We start from the raw sequence: 14,385 nt of genomic DNA on the forward strand, positions 1-14,385 counted from the left end.
GGCCGAACGTAGCTCTAGCCGAACCTCGCACAAGTGTGTGTATACCTCAAACATGTCTTTTAAGGGTTGTAACGTGGTTAGGCTAAAGTTTGAAGAAGGGGATAAAGGCTCAAGACCCTAGATAAGCCCCCAAGGTGTGCAACCTTGCTTTTGAATCTTTGTATTATTATGCTTGAGGTTTTTCACTTTTGAGCTCTTTCTTTTGTTTATATTTTGCTCTCTCTCTTTTTGCTTTTGCATTTTTTTGATAAGTGTGGGCAATCCCGATCATGCGGTCTATCACTCACTTGGAATTCATGTTTCTCAGGCACGGTACCGAGCACTCGATAAGAGACGCAATCTGAGATATGTTCTTATCAAAGATATATTCATATCAAAGACATTGGAACACTTGCCCTTTTGTACACTTCTATTATTTTTTCGCTTTTTGCTTTTTTAATCTTTTGAAAGCACTTAAGCTTTTGTTCTTGAAAATTGCATAAGTTACACACCATCCCATCCCAAGGTTAGGTAGATGTGGGTCGAAGAAAGAAAGGTCTATCGTTAGACGAGGCTTAAAGTGGTTTATCAAGAAAGGACTATATATTTGAAGGGTGAAAGGTGATATGATGTGGCTACAAGGGATGTCTCAAATCATTGGTATACCTTGTGCGTAGTTCGACATGGATTTTATTTTATTTTATCTTATTTTTTATTTTTTTTATGCAATGCAATGCGATAATCATATGTAAGAAAATAAATGCTCATTTTATTAAAGGGAAAAAGAAAGAACCTACAAAATAAAATCTAAGGAAAACAAAGGGTGCCTATGCTAGACTTATTTGGGGAAAAGAGGAACAAAAAATATAGAAAAAGAGGTCACGAGATCTTGCCGTTGAAGCTCGCCTTGTGTCTTTTGCTTGATCATTACTCGGTCTGCTTGCTAGCTAGAGACAATGGGATCTTATTTGCTTCTATGAGGTCTTGAATGAGATTTTGAAATCTGTAACATTCATCCGCGGTATGACCCTTTCCCTGATGGTACTTGCAATAAGAGTTGGGATTCCATCTTGAAGATCGCCTTTTTGGCGTTGGATCTTCAGTAGGGCCAATAGGTTGGATTAATCCTCGATCATAGAGACGATCGAAAGCAGCATCATAAGTCATTCCAATGGGTGTGAAATCTCTTTTTGGTTTCTTTTTAGATCCTTGATTATCCATGGCTAAGACATCGTTGAGGTCAAAGGTACTAACATTGTTACTAGAGTGGGCGTTTTTAGAAGAAGAAGGATTGTCGTTCTTCTTTCCTTTCCAGCCACTGTTGTTATTATTGTTAGTAGCTTTTTTCTTTGCAAGGTCATCTTCCATTTCAATACCTATATCGTAGACGGCCTTGAAAGTATTCAAATTATGTTGATATTTCAAATGCTTTGAATACTTGTCTTGAAGGTTCTTGATGAACATCCTTACGGACTCCTTTTCAATAGGAACTTCAACCATATTAGCGGAAGTTTCCTTCCACTTGTTAAAGAAAGAGGTGAACCCTTTGTTTTCTTTTTGCTTTAGCATCTCAAGTTGGCTATGGTCCATTTCAACTTGAATGTTACATTTGTATGTATCAATGAAAGCGTTTACTATTCCGTCCCAAGTAGAGGTTTTTTCTTTGTCAAGGGAAAAGAACCATTGTTGACAAACGGTTTCAAGAGATAGTGAGAACAAAGAATGAAAGGCTTTCCTATCAGTCCCCTTAATGTTCATTATGGTTTCAAAAGCACTTAAGTGAAAATAAGGATTGTTTGTTGGCTTAAACTTAGGGATGTCGTTGGCATTGAACTTCTGCGGAAGAAGTGCCTTGTCCACTGAGATCCCTTATGAGCTAATGCCTTGGAACTTATAATCATGGGAGAGTTTTCTCAAGCTTTCTTGCATGAGCTCCATTTGTTGTTGCCTTACAGGGTCATTGACTTGAAGAGCTATACTCTTCATCAATTCAGTTAGGTTGGCCACGTCCTTCTTGAGTTCATTAACTTCTTCCTGAGACGGCATTATCTTCTTAGCTTTTCTTTTCCGACTAATTGGTTTATCAAAAAGGAGTTTTTGAACAAATGTATTGTCTTTGATTAATCGCCCTTCCTTTCTTGTCCAAGTACTGTGAAAAGGGAAGTTATGGATACTTTATGTTAATTATTTGACTCAGACTCTATTCAACATGCAGTAGATAGAAGGAGGGAGGAAGAATGAAGGTTGTGATATAGAGAAAGCATGTAGAGAATGGAAAGACGATGTGGATGGAGAGATATGGAAGAATCAGGAATAGAGTGGACCCCAACTCAAATGACGGAAAGGACGACTCATGTATGAACCTAAGACATGGTAATGGTGACATGTTCACAAAGTGTGTGCTAGAACTAGTGAGTGTAAGTGACATGTTTGACTCGTGTCATGACCATGGGACTAGACTATGTGGCTAGACTTAATTAAGGACTAAACATGACTATTGTCATTAATAAACTGATTAAACCGATTAAGAAAACTGATTAATTAGACTCGTCGTGAAGACTCGAGCAAAAACATTGACTGTCGCCGGACAACAGGACTGTCGCCAGACACTAAGGGTCAGCGCCAGAGGATAAGATTGTCGCCTGGCGCTAATAACTAGCGCGTGGCGCTACAGTCCAGACCTCTACGCCATTGCTGGAATATTGATCTAGGACTATTTCTAGTATTTTACTCTAAAGGGACAAGCCTAAAAGCCGTACTAAATCAAGTTTGATCAATTTTTTTAATCATTTGTTAATTAATTAATTAAATTAGCAAAGTCCTTTAGTCATTAATTAATTTATTTAACTCATTCACAAGTCAAACAAACGGTTAGGGGAAAACACATATAGGTTATGCACAAGCAAATAATGCACAAGTAGTCAAATAGTCACAATATGATGCAATGAGTTTGCAACCTAACTATGGCTCTAGTTCTCTAAAGTTCAGGATATGTGTTAGTCAAAGAGGGTCCATGGTTATGAGTTCGAATGCTCAGCGCGGAAGCCTTACCTTTGGAAGGGTTGGCGCGAGTGGATGGGACCCCGAGAGTTAAACTCGCTTCCACGGTTTGGTGAATTCAACAAACTCGGATGTACCCGTCGTTGCTAGGAGCATTCGATTGGGTAGATGGAGCGTGAATTCCCAGAGGGTTATGGCCATATGTAGAACACATATGGGTTTTAGAAAAAAGGGTCAATCAGGAAGTAAAACCGAGCAAATAGTACTAGAAAACTAGTTGAAACAAGAAGGTAGATTTCTGGCTCGATATTGGAAGAATTCAGCGTGAGAAAATAGCGTCTGTCGCAAGACGCTGACACTGTCGCTAGACGACAAGACTGTCGCCAAGAGACATCGCCATCGTTTCGCGTTAACGCTTTTTTCTCAGTGTTAATTCCTACATGCCTCGGCAGCTTTCTACCTTTTAAACCGGTTACAGGTAATTCTGCGTCCAAGTAGGTTTAAAATCAGATTTAATATATTTTATTCAAAATAAAACATCTTTTCTTTTAAAAATATAATTATCAATCCTAATCTTATTAGAATTAAAGAGAACCTTCTAGATATTCCCAGAAGATTAAAATAAATCCTAATTACTTTAGGAATAATAATTAATAGGCCCTCCTCTAGATCATTGGGCCACATTTAAAATCATTGGGCCTAATTTAATTTAATCCATAACTTCCTCATAATTCATCGGAATTGAGCTTATAATATATCATTGGAAAGCTCTTTTCAAGACCAAAACAACTACATAATTATTGGACCCTTATCATGGACCAAACCAAATTGGACTGGCTATTTTTATATAAATAGAGTAAGAAAAGAACTATTTTTGAAAACAGAAAGAAAGATATTTTAATAAAAACATCCACATCACTAGGCTTTTCACACTTTTCACCTCGTTCGATAATCAAATGACGTGAAAGGTGTTCATCACTGGGTTTGATTTTGGGGAGACACATTTGGGTGTTTACAGGACCCTTATCAAAAGTGGACTAGATTCATTGGATTTGGAATAGCCCGAACAAGTATAATGTGCCTAAGCATGCCTTCATTACTTAGCTTGTAGTTCGTAAGAGACTAAAAACTAAATATATGCTTGATAAGTTTAGGGTTTATGCAAGTAGCTCCTGTCTTCTCTGTAGGGTACATGTTGAGTCTTGTAAGCATTTGTTCTTTGACTACCAGTACATATAATCAAATGTGTTAGTTTGCAGCAGGTGTGTGATTTGTTGCAGATTTTGAGTTTGGATTCAGTATTGATAGTACATGGAAGGTATTGAGAAGAAACCATAAAGATCAGGTGTAGAGAAAAATGTCCTAGCTGGCTCATCTTACTGTTATAGTTTACCACATCTGGTTTTTTAAGAATCATGCTTTCTAGTGCAAGGCTGTTTTGCATCCTATGGTGTTGTCTCAAACAATTAATAAGGAAGTTGTAACTAAAGTTTAGCAACTTGTAAATGAAAGATTTATGTCTTCGTCGTGTGCAATTACTAGATATATAAATGGATCAAATTATGGGGATAATTAAGTTTGGACATTTGGGTCGTCGTTTTATCATAGTTAGAGGTACTAACAATCTTTGGGCTAGCAAAATAGCCCAAATCCCAATTAGACGGATCCTATAAGGTCACACAAAGGTCCTAGAACGAGCACGAGAGGACGAGGCCCATGATGGGCCTCATCCCCTATAGTGGCCAACCATATGGAGTAAGGTTGGAGGGTTTTGGGCTTCCTAACTAGTCTAATTATAATATGATTATAAATAGACTAGGTGCCTAGGGTTTGTATGACACAAGAATTCAATTGATCAATAAGATCAAAAACCTAAGTTAGCAAACACGAGACCAAGCCCTCTCAAATCTCTCTCTATCTCACGGCTCTCTCCTCCTCCTCGGTGCCGGTGGTGCTTCGTGGTGGTGGTGGTTCGTGCTGGTCAGTTAGTATTAAAGGTGGTGATCGCGGTTTTCCTCAATCACTCGACCAATCTAGTATTGGTGGACGGCTCGTTCGAAGCTCGTGGACTAAGTAGAGGAACAACACTTGGGGCTCTATTCTCTCCCTGATTCGTCAATCAATTGCTACGTGGAATTCACGCTTCAAAGGTATGATTATGTTTCTTGTGTGTTATGCATGCTATAGGGAATATTTCAAGCATTACCCCAAACTTGAACTCCACTGTGATCATACACTTAAGCATGGTGGCGTCTAAAAGGAAGGAAGCTAGAGCAAAAGAGTCGCCAACAAGTTTTAGGAACTTGTAAACCGTTCACAGGGTGAAGGTTACACCCCTTAACGATCCATGAGATCGTCAACTCCAATAGGTATGGAACCATGACTGGTGTTCGGGGATGAAGGTACAAATCCAATCTAAAAGAGAAAGAACCTGCCCTAATAATAGGCCTCTACTTTATTCTTCTCGTATTCATGTGCGCTTTCTGACTAACATGCAATCAATAGGTTAACACTAAACTTGTTTAATCTATGTTTGTTGAATATTAATGCATAAATAGAACTATTATTGGCGATCACTTGAATTATAATCAAATTAACCCTAAATAAGATTATTAATTATCTTATTAAGCGTGATTACAAGTACAAATTCCCTTTAAACATGCATAAAAGGCGTGATCAAGAAATAACAAATAATAAAGTATATCAAGCAACATAATAATCATCATCATAATCATAATCATAATAACAATCATAATTAAAATAATCATGTTAAAGCATAATATTATTAGCAAGATCCTAGGCATGATACTAACAAGATTAATAACAAACCCTAGCATGTCACTAAACAATAAATATCAAAGCTTTAACCTTAACATGATACTAACATGATATTAGGAAAGAAAATAGGAAGCATCCTAGAAATCATAATTGATATAAGAAAATCACCCTAAATATCATACTAAGGACAGCATCCTAACATGATACTAGGAACCAAAATAACAATCTTAACATGATTTCTATATCATAAGATCAATTAAACAATTAAAGTACTTACTTCGATGCCTCGTATCTCTTTCTAATAACAAAATACACGCGTTAGTAACTTCAAGGAAACTAATAAAATCAAACAATTAAATTAAATAATTGAAATAGAGATTTGGGACCAAACCCTCAGAAATATTAAACCTTTCACGTCTACGGCGAAGGCAACTTCGAACTTGGCTAGGTGTGTCTAGTGCTAATGAATGAGGAATTGTGTCTGTGAAAAGTTGGTTTAGAAAGAGAGAGAGAGTATCAAGAAATTCGTGATGAGAGTTGGTTTTTTGAGGAGACACAATTGGGTGTCTATAGAAGCCCCCACTTTGACTGAATTTGGAGAAACGCAAGTTTCGAAAACAAAAGTCAAAGTAGCGATAGGGACGGAGAATGATTCAGAACGTTCTGCGATCCTAAATCATTCTTGTAACGCCGATACCTGCAAAATAACGTTAGTTAAACAGATAAAAGAGTTAAGAAACGCGTATCTTGCACCGTTGAGCACACGTCTCTGGAGTAACCGATTTTTGTTGTTGCATTGTTGTTATGACAACCTTCCACAAGCTAGGATACGGTCGTGCTTCGTCGCTGTTGATGTTCACTCGTCTCTGAACAAAAGAGCTTCTTTTTGAGGAATGTTCACTCGTCTCTGAACAAAGGAGCTTCTTTTTGAGGAATATTCACTCGTCTCTGAACAATGGAGCTTTTAAAGGGATGTTCACTCGTTTCTGAACAAAATAGCTTTAATAGGATGCCCACGCGTCTCTGAGCAAAAGAGCTTGAAAAAAAATGTCCACGTGTCTCTGAACAAAGAGCTTTGAATGATATGCCCACGCGTCTCTGAGCAAAAGAGCTTTGAAAAGAAATGTCCACGCGTCTCTGAACAAAGAGCTTTGAATGATATGCCCACGCGTCTCTAAGCAAAAGAGCTTTTTGATATGTCCACGCGTCTCTTAACAAAGAGCTTTGATACTTGAATGTTTGTTGAGATCGTCCGGTTGGCTGCGAATAGGAGCTTTGCTGAATGGTTGTATCCTGTAAAAATCAAAAGATTGCCAAAAGGCTTTGTTGGTGTTTTTCATAGGGTTGACCTAAGGTGATTGACTGACTTGAGGTTGACTCAATGTGTTTTGACACGTGTGTGACTCTTATGTGATTTAATGTGTTTTGACACATGTGTTAGACTCAATTCGAGGTGACATGACTCAACGTACATGACTCGTGTGTGCATTATAATGTGATTGTGCGACTCGAAAAATGCAAAAAAGCAAAAAAATATCCGTCATTTTTTGTGGAGGGTACCGACTTTCTCCCGAAAAAGGACACAAAAAATGAATAAGCAAGTGTTTGATGGTGTATGTTGAATGAGTTTAGTCAAATGTATGCGCCCACGTTGTATCTCATAGTACAAGGATTGTAACATCTTAGACTATCCTAGTTGAATCGATAATGAAAGTATTTAGGTAACTTAGGCACGGAGGCTAAGTGATTCATACTTTGTGATGCAATGAAGATTATGATTGATGAGTGATGTTGATATGAAAAGGCATGCTTCAGCGTTGTGTTAAGATTTCATGACAAAGGGTTCCTAAAGGTAGGATTATTTGGTCATGTATCTGTGATGTGTGTGAAAGTGATACTAAAGTTAGGCCGCAAGGGCTAAGTGTGTGGAAAAATATATTGAAAGGAGTAAAATGGTGGTGACTCTTAGGCTGGGTAGGCAAATAATGTAGGGATTAAGCCCCCAAGTCTAGCTCTACATGGTTAGGGATGAGCATTGGAAATACCTTGATATGATCAATTATGAATGTAAATATGAATGCATTTTTATTACGGCCGCACCCCAGTGTGAGGTTGCCTACGTATCCGTTAGGAATCAGGCCGAACGTAGCTCTAGCCGAACCTCGCACAAGTATGTGTATACCTCAAAGAGGTCTTTTAAGGGTTGTAACGTGGTTAGGCTAAAGGTTGAAGAAGAAAGGGATAAAGGCTCAAGACCCTAGATAAGCCCCCAAGGTGTGCAACCTTGCTTTTGAATATGCTTGAGGTTTCTCACTTTTGAGCTCTTTCTCTTTTTTTTTTTTTTTTTTTATATTTTTGCTCTCTTTTTTTTGCTTTTGCATTTTTTATTTTAAACCTTTTTGATAAGTGTGGGCAATCCCGATCATGCGATCTATCACTCACTTGACATTCATGTTTCTCAGTCACGGTACCGAGCACTCGATAAGAAACGCAATCTGAGACGTGTTCATATCAAAGACATTTTCATATCAAAGACATTGGAACACTTGCTCTTTTGTACACTTTTATTGTTGCTTATTTTTATCAATTTTAATCACTCAAGCTATATATTTTTTTTTTTAAAAAAAAAAATTGCATAAGTTGCACACTGTCCCATCCCAAGGTTAGGTAGATGTGGGTCGAAGAAAGAAAGGTCTATCGTTAGACGAGGCTCAAAGTGGTTTATCAAGAAAGGATTGCATATTTAAAGGGTGAAAGGTGATATGATGTGGCTACAAGGAGTGCCTCAAATCATTGGTATACCTTGTGCTTAGTTCGACATGATTTTTTTTTATTCATTTTTTTTTGATGCGATGCAATGCAATGCAATGATCATATTAAAGAAAATAAATGCTCATTTTATTTAAAAAGTGAAGGGTAGAAATCAAACTCTAAGAAATAAATTCAAGGAGGATGAAGGGTGCCTATGCTAGACTTATTGGGGGAAGGGTTTGAAAAAAAGAAGAAGAAAGCATGAAATCTTGGTGAGAAGCTTGCCTTGTGTATTTGTTTCATCATTACCCTCATTTTTTTTTTGTCAATCACAAGACTCAAACTCGATTCAACATGCATAGATGGAATAAGGTAGGAAGAATGAAGGTTGTGATATGGAGAAAGCATGTAGAGAATGGAAAGATGATGTAGATGGAGAGATATAAAAAAAATAGGAATAGAATGTACCCCCAACTCAAATGACGGAAAAAATTGACTCATGCATGAACCTAAGACATGGTCATGGTGACATATACACAAAGTGTGTGCTACGACTAGTGAGTGTAGGTGACATGTTAAGACTCGTTTCATGACCATGTGGCTAGACTATGTGACTAGACTCAAGCAAAGACTAAGTTAAGACCTCACATATATGCATTAAACTGGACAGACTGTGGTATTTTAGTCATAAATTTTTATATGTGACTCCTATTGGGACGAAACCAACACCAAATTAAATATAAAACTCGGGGCTAAAGATCCATAGGTTGTACGACTCGTAGTTCTTTAGAGAACTCCGGCTATGACCAAAACAAGTTGACACTTGTGCAGTATATGGGAATAAAAAATCCGGGTTGACTTAAAGGAACTATGACTCGATTTTAGACATATTTATTAGCTCAAATTAATTAATCAATTAATTAAGCAAATCCCTTTAATCATTGGTTAGTTTATTAAGACTTAGTTACAAACACAAGTCAAACCAAACGGTTAGTTTAATCACATGTAAGTATGCACAAGCAAATAATGCACAAGTAGTCACAATATGATGCAATGAGTTTGCAACCTAGCCATGGCTCTAGTTCTCTAAAGTTCGGGATATGGGTTAGTCAAAGAGGGTCCATGGTTATGAGTCCGGATGCACCACGTGGAAGCCTTACCTTTGGAAGGGTTGGCGCGTGTGGATGGGACCCCGCGAGTTAAACTCGCTTCCATGGTTTGGTGAATTCAACATTCTCGGATGTACCCTTTGTTGCTCATAGCGTTCAATCGGGTAGATGGAGCATGAATTCCCAGAGGGTTATGCCCATATGTAGAACATATATGGGTTTTAGAAAAAAGAGAAAAACTCAATCAGGAAGTAGAATCGAGCCAACAGTGCTAGAACTGGTCGAAATTAGAACTCATATTTCTGGCTCGGTATTGGAAGAATGCACCGCCAGCCAACAAAGACTATTGCCGCGATATAGCCCAGTCATCTGGCGACAGAATTGTCGCTTGGCGACAGAGCCATATCTTCGGCGACAGGCTCTGTTTTCTAGACGTCAGTTCCTACATGCCTCAGCAGCTTTCTGTGTTCGTAAAATTTTCCAGTTTTTCGCAGCATTATTTCGGTTCTAGTTGTGAAAGATATTCCTCAAATTTCCTACGTGTAAAAAATCCTATGTTTTTTACTCATTACGGATGGTCTTTCCAATGAGAACCTTTTTTTATGCATATGACAATAATGTTAATCAAAATTACGCACATGAAATACTTAGAACTTTTTGAGTCTCATCCACTCATTCTAAATCATTGCCAAAATAAATTTCAGGAATTAAAATAGAAATCCTCCCCAGTGGAGTCGCCAAAAACTGTAGGAAATATTTCAAGCATTACTCCAAACTTGAACCCCATTGTGATCATACACTTAAGCATGGTGGCGTCCAAAGGGAAGGAAGCTAGAGCAAAAGAGTCGCCAGCAAGTTTTAGGAACTTGTAAACCGTTCACAGGGTGAATGTTACACCCCTTAACGATCCATGAGATTGTCAACTCCAATAGGTCTGGAACCATGACTGATTTAATTTAATTTTAATAAAAGTTATTTTGATTAAATTAAAAAAAAAATTAATGGCTAACAGCCGAGGCTGCCGACCTGGTGGTCTGTCCAAGAGGGAGGGAGGGAGGGCGATGGTCCTGATGGCTGGGGCAGTAGCTGTGCAAGCGTTGCGCGCTGCTGCCGTGGCTGCCACTGCTACGACGTGCTGCTGCCTTGCGGCAGTGGCTGCTGCGAAGCAGCCAGCCACCGTGGCTAGCTTCGGCTAGCCAACCATGGTGGCCAACAACCGTACAGTCACGGTTTTCAAAAAAAAAATTAAAAAAAATTTGTTTTGAAAAAATATTTCAAGATAATTTACAAAATGATTTTGGGATAAAATCGGTTATAATTTGGATAAAATCTTTTGTTTTGGGATAAAATCAAATTTTGCAAAAGTTGTTATATTTGATATTATCCATATTTAAAGTTGTTAAATTGGTAATTATCCATAATTAAGTGGTTAATTTTTGATAAGATTGATTAGGATATTCTGAGCATATTCCAAAAGGATAATAATTGATTTAAATAATGTGATTATCCCATAATTAGATTAGGATATAATTGATTTTAAAATTATTTGATTGACTAATAATTAGGATAGAATCTCCTAAGTTTGTTAGGATAATCATGGAAGATTAAATATGATTTATCTTCTAGATTAAAATAAGATTTAATTCTATCTCATGCCTAAATTAAAATATATGATATTTTATAATTGGTCATGAATAATATACGATATTATCTAATTATGATTTAAAATATAAGATGTTTTAGGAAATGCGTTGCCTTAATTATAAACGTTCGATGTTGTAGTTTAGACAAGAATGTTGAGTGATTTATTATATGGCACTTATTATAAAATATGATATTATGTTGCTATATATAGACTAGCATGGCCCATAGATTCTAAAATACGATCTGCGCATCGTGATGTACTTTTGTAATCTAAATACGGTCTGCGAACCGTTAAGTATTTTTGTAACTTTTATTTAAAGTAAATAGATTAGTTATTTAAATAGTGTTAGTCTAAAGAAGACCATGAAGTGAAGGCCCAAAGGAGCAAGGTGGATGGAGATCCATGATGATTCAAGTGGGAGCTTTTCATTTCTAGTTTTCTTAGGACTAAGGGACCATACTATGTCATGTTTTTATTGCATTAGTATATTATGCATATTAAATTTTATTTATGTTGATTAATGATGTGCTAGAGTTCACTAAATAATCACAACATAATGAATCTAGGTCCCAGTAATATTGAGAATGCCTTTTCAATTATATACCCAATAATCCTTCGATCGTGAGTGATGGGTCGGCCTCCACAGAGTGTTACTTGTTATCTTGGATTATTTGGGGTAGATCACGTTCTACATATTTAATTGGTTATGCTCAACAAGGTTACCTAAAGTATTTAGAACCTTGAAGCAGAGGGTAATAATTAAGCATGTGATGGTTAATTATTCAACCAAGAGTTACAAGAGTTGTCATCAGTAATGAGTTTACTCACCTTGAAAAGGTAATGCTTGATGGTAGGGCCTCAGTCCGGTCAACTATTACACAAATAAAGGGTCTTGGAATCACTTAAAATTCAATTGGGATCAATTAATGTTGAATAAAGTGCATTAAAATTACCTAATTAATTCGTTTATGGTACTTTAATTATTAAATTAAACATAATTATTAAACTTTGTCTTATTTTGACATAGATGGGTAACCGTAATCACAATGACAACAACATTTACAATCCTTCGACCATTCCTTAAGAAGGATAGGTTAACAGGAGAAAACTTTTCCACTTGGGAAAGGATGCTAAGGCTTGTTGTGAAATCTGAAGGTAGAGAGGATGTCATTGACACCCCAATGCCAGGACCTCTGCTAGAAAATGCAACTACGGCTGAAGTCAAAAAGCACAAGGAAACCCATGATAGAGATGTGCCTATCACTTGCTTGATGATTGCTACCATGGAGCCTAGTCTTCAAAAGCGTTTTGGGGATCAGATGCGTACACAATCATGCAAGAACTCAAAACTTTGTTTAAGAAACAAGCTAGAGTTGAAAGGTACGAGCTCCATCGTGAGATTCTGGATTGTAGGATGGAGAAAGGTACCACAGTTCATGATCATGTTTTCAAAATGGTCGGCCTTATTCAAAATATGGAGAAACTGGGGCACCCATACAGTGATGAGATGGCAACAAACATCATTTTTCACTCACTTCCAGAAAGTTTCAACCAGTTTATCATGAATTTTAATATGACTGCTGCTGCAAAGACTATGAATCAATTGCATGCAATGTTGGTTAGTGTTGAAAAGCAAATCCCTAAGGAACCTAAGAAGGAATTTATTATGATTCAAAAGGGAAAAGGGTTCAAGAAGAAGGGGCAAAAGGCTAGTGCCAAGAGCAAGGGCAAGGAAGTTGCCAAGGCTCCTGAGAAGCCTAAGGCAAATCCAAAACCCAAGGCTGTAAGTGAAAGTGAATGCTTTTACTGCAAAAAGAAGGGGCATTGGAAACACAATTGCCAGAAATACCTTGAGTTCGTCAAGAAGAATGGAACATCAACCTCAGGTATTATGTTATAAACATTTTAACTTTCACTTAGGTATGTGATACCAAGTTGCAGAGCCTAACATTATTAATGTTGCGCAGGAACTGCAAACAAGTGAGGCTAGCATGGAAATGGAGCTTAAAGGTGCACTAGAAGTGTTTGAGTTGCCATACATATATATCTTCATAGTTTTAATTTCAGAATTTTACGATGATTTTAGACATTTTCCGGTTTTGATGAAATAATTTTCAGTGTTAGTTTGAATACTGATTCGGTTATTACTTAGCATGGACAAATGTTGATCCATGACCAAGGTAATAAATTGTTTTCATTTTGCTAGATATGAGTTAAATTTGTTTTATGAAATTGATATAAGTAGATTACAAAAGTAATATTAGATGATTCAAAGATAAACTTACTTACAACAAAGTAAGCTTAGGTCACATAACCATTTTGCACATCCAAAGTAACAATTGGACGGACTCTTATTCTAGTTTGATTATAAATCACTTGAGAATTAGTAGTCATGCTTGATAAGGTAGAATGACCAAGTCGCCTTTTAGTTGAAAGGGTAAAGGAGCTAATGACCTTTTGGAGCTCATACATATGATGTGTGTGGACCATAAGTTCAAGGATTAGCAAGAGATTTAACTATTTCATTGCTTTTACTAACGATTTAAGTAACTATATCGATAATTACTTAATAAAGTAAAGCTTGAAATCATTGAAAAGTTCAAGAATTTCAAAATGAAATATGAAATCAATTTGAGATAAATAATTTAACACCACAATATGATTGTTGTGATAAATATTTAACTCAAAAAGTAAGTGATCATCTAAAGGGCATTGTTGAATTAGTTCACAATCCAAGAACATTACAATTAAAATGTTTGTTTAAAGAAGGAATCAAACTTTGCTTGCCATGGTTCGATCCTAGATTAGCTTTAATGATTTACAAATATCGTTTTGAGGACATATATTAGAACAACAATTGTTAATATACTAAACAGGAAATTTAACCAAAGCAATAGAAAATATGTCATAAGAATTATGAACTGGAAATGTTCCAAAGTTATCTTTTCTAAACAAGATTAAGGGTTATGAAATCGATGTAAAATGTTTACAAAGATGACATAATGCACCCTAAGGCAAGTCAATAGTTCTTCATGGGTTTTCCCATGGAAACTAAGAGGTATTATTCCTACGATCGCGTAGAAAACAAAGTATTTGTTGCTCGCGATAATGTCTTTCTAGTAA

This window comes from Chenopodium album, chromosome 18 (assembly GCF_948465745.1).
Source record: "Chenopodium album chromosome 18, dcCheAlbu1.1, whole genome shotgun sequence".
NCBI lineage: Eukaryota > Viridiplantae > Streptophyta > Magnoliopsida > Caryophyllales > Amaranthaceae > Chenopodium > Chenopodium album.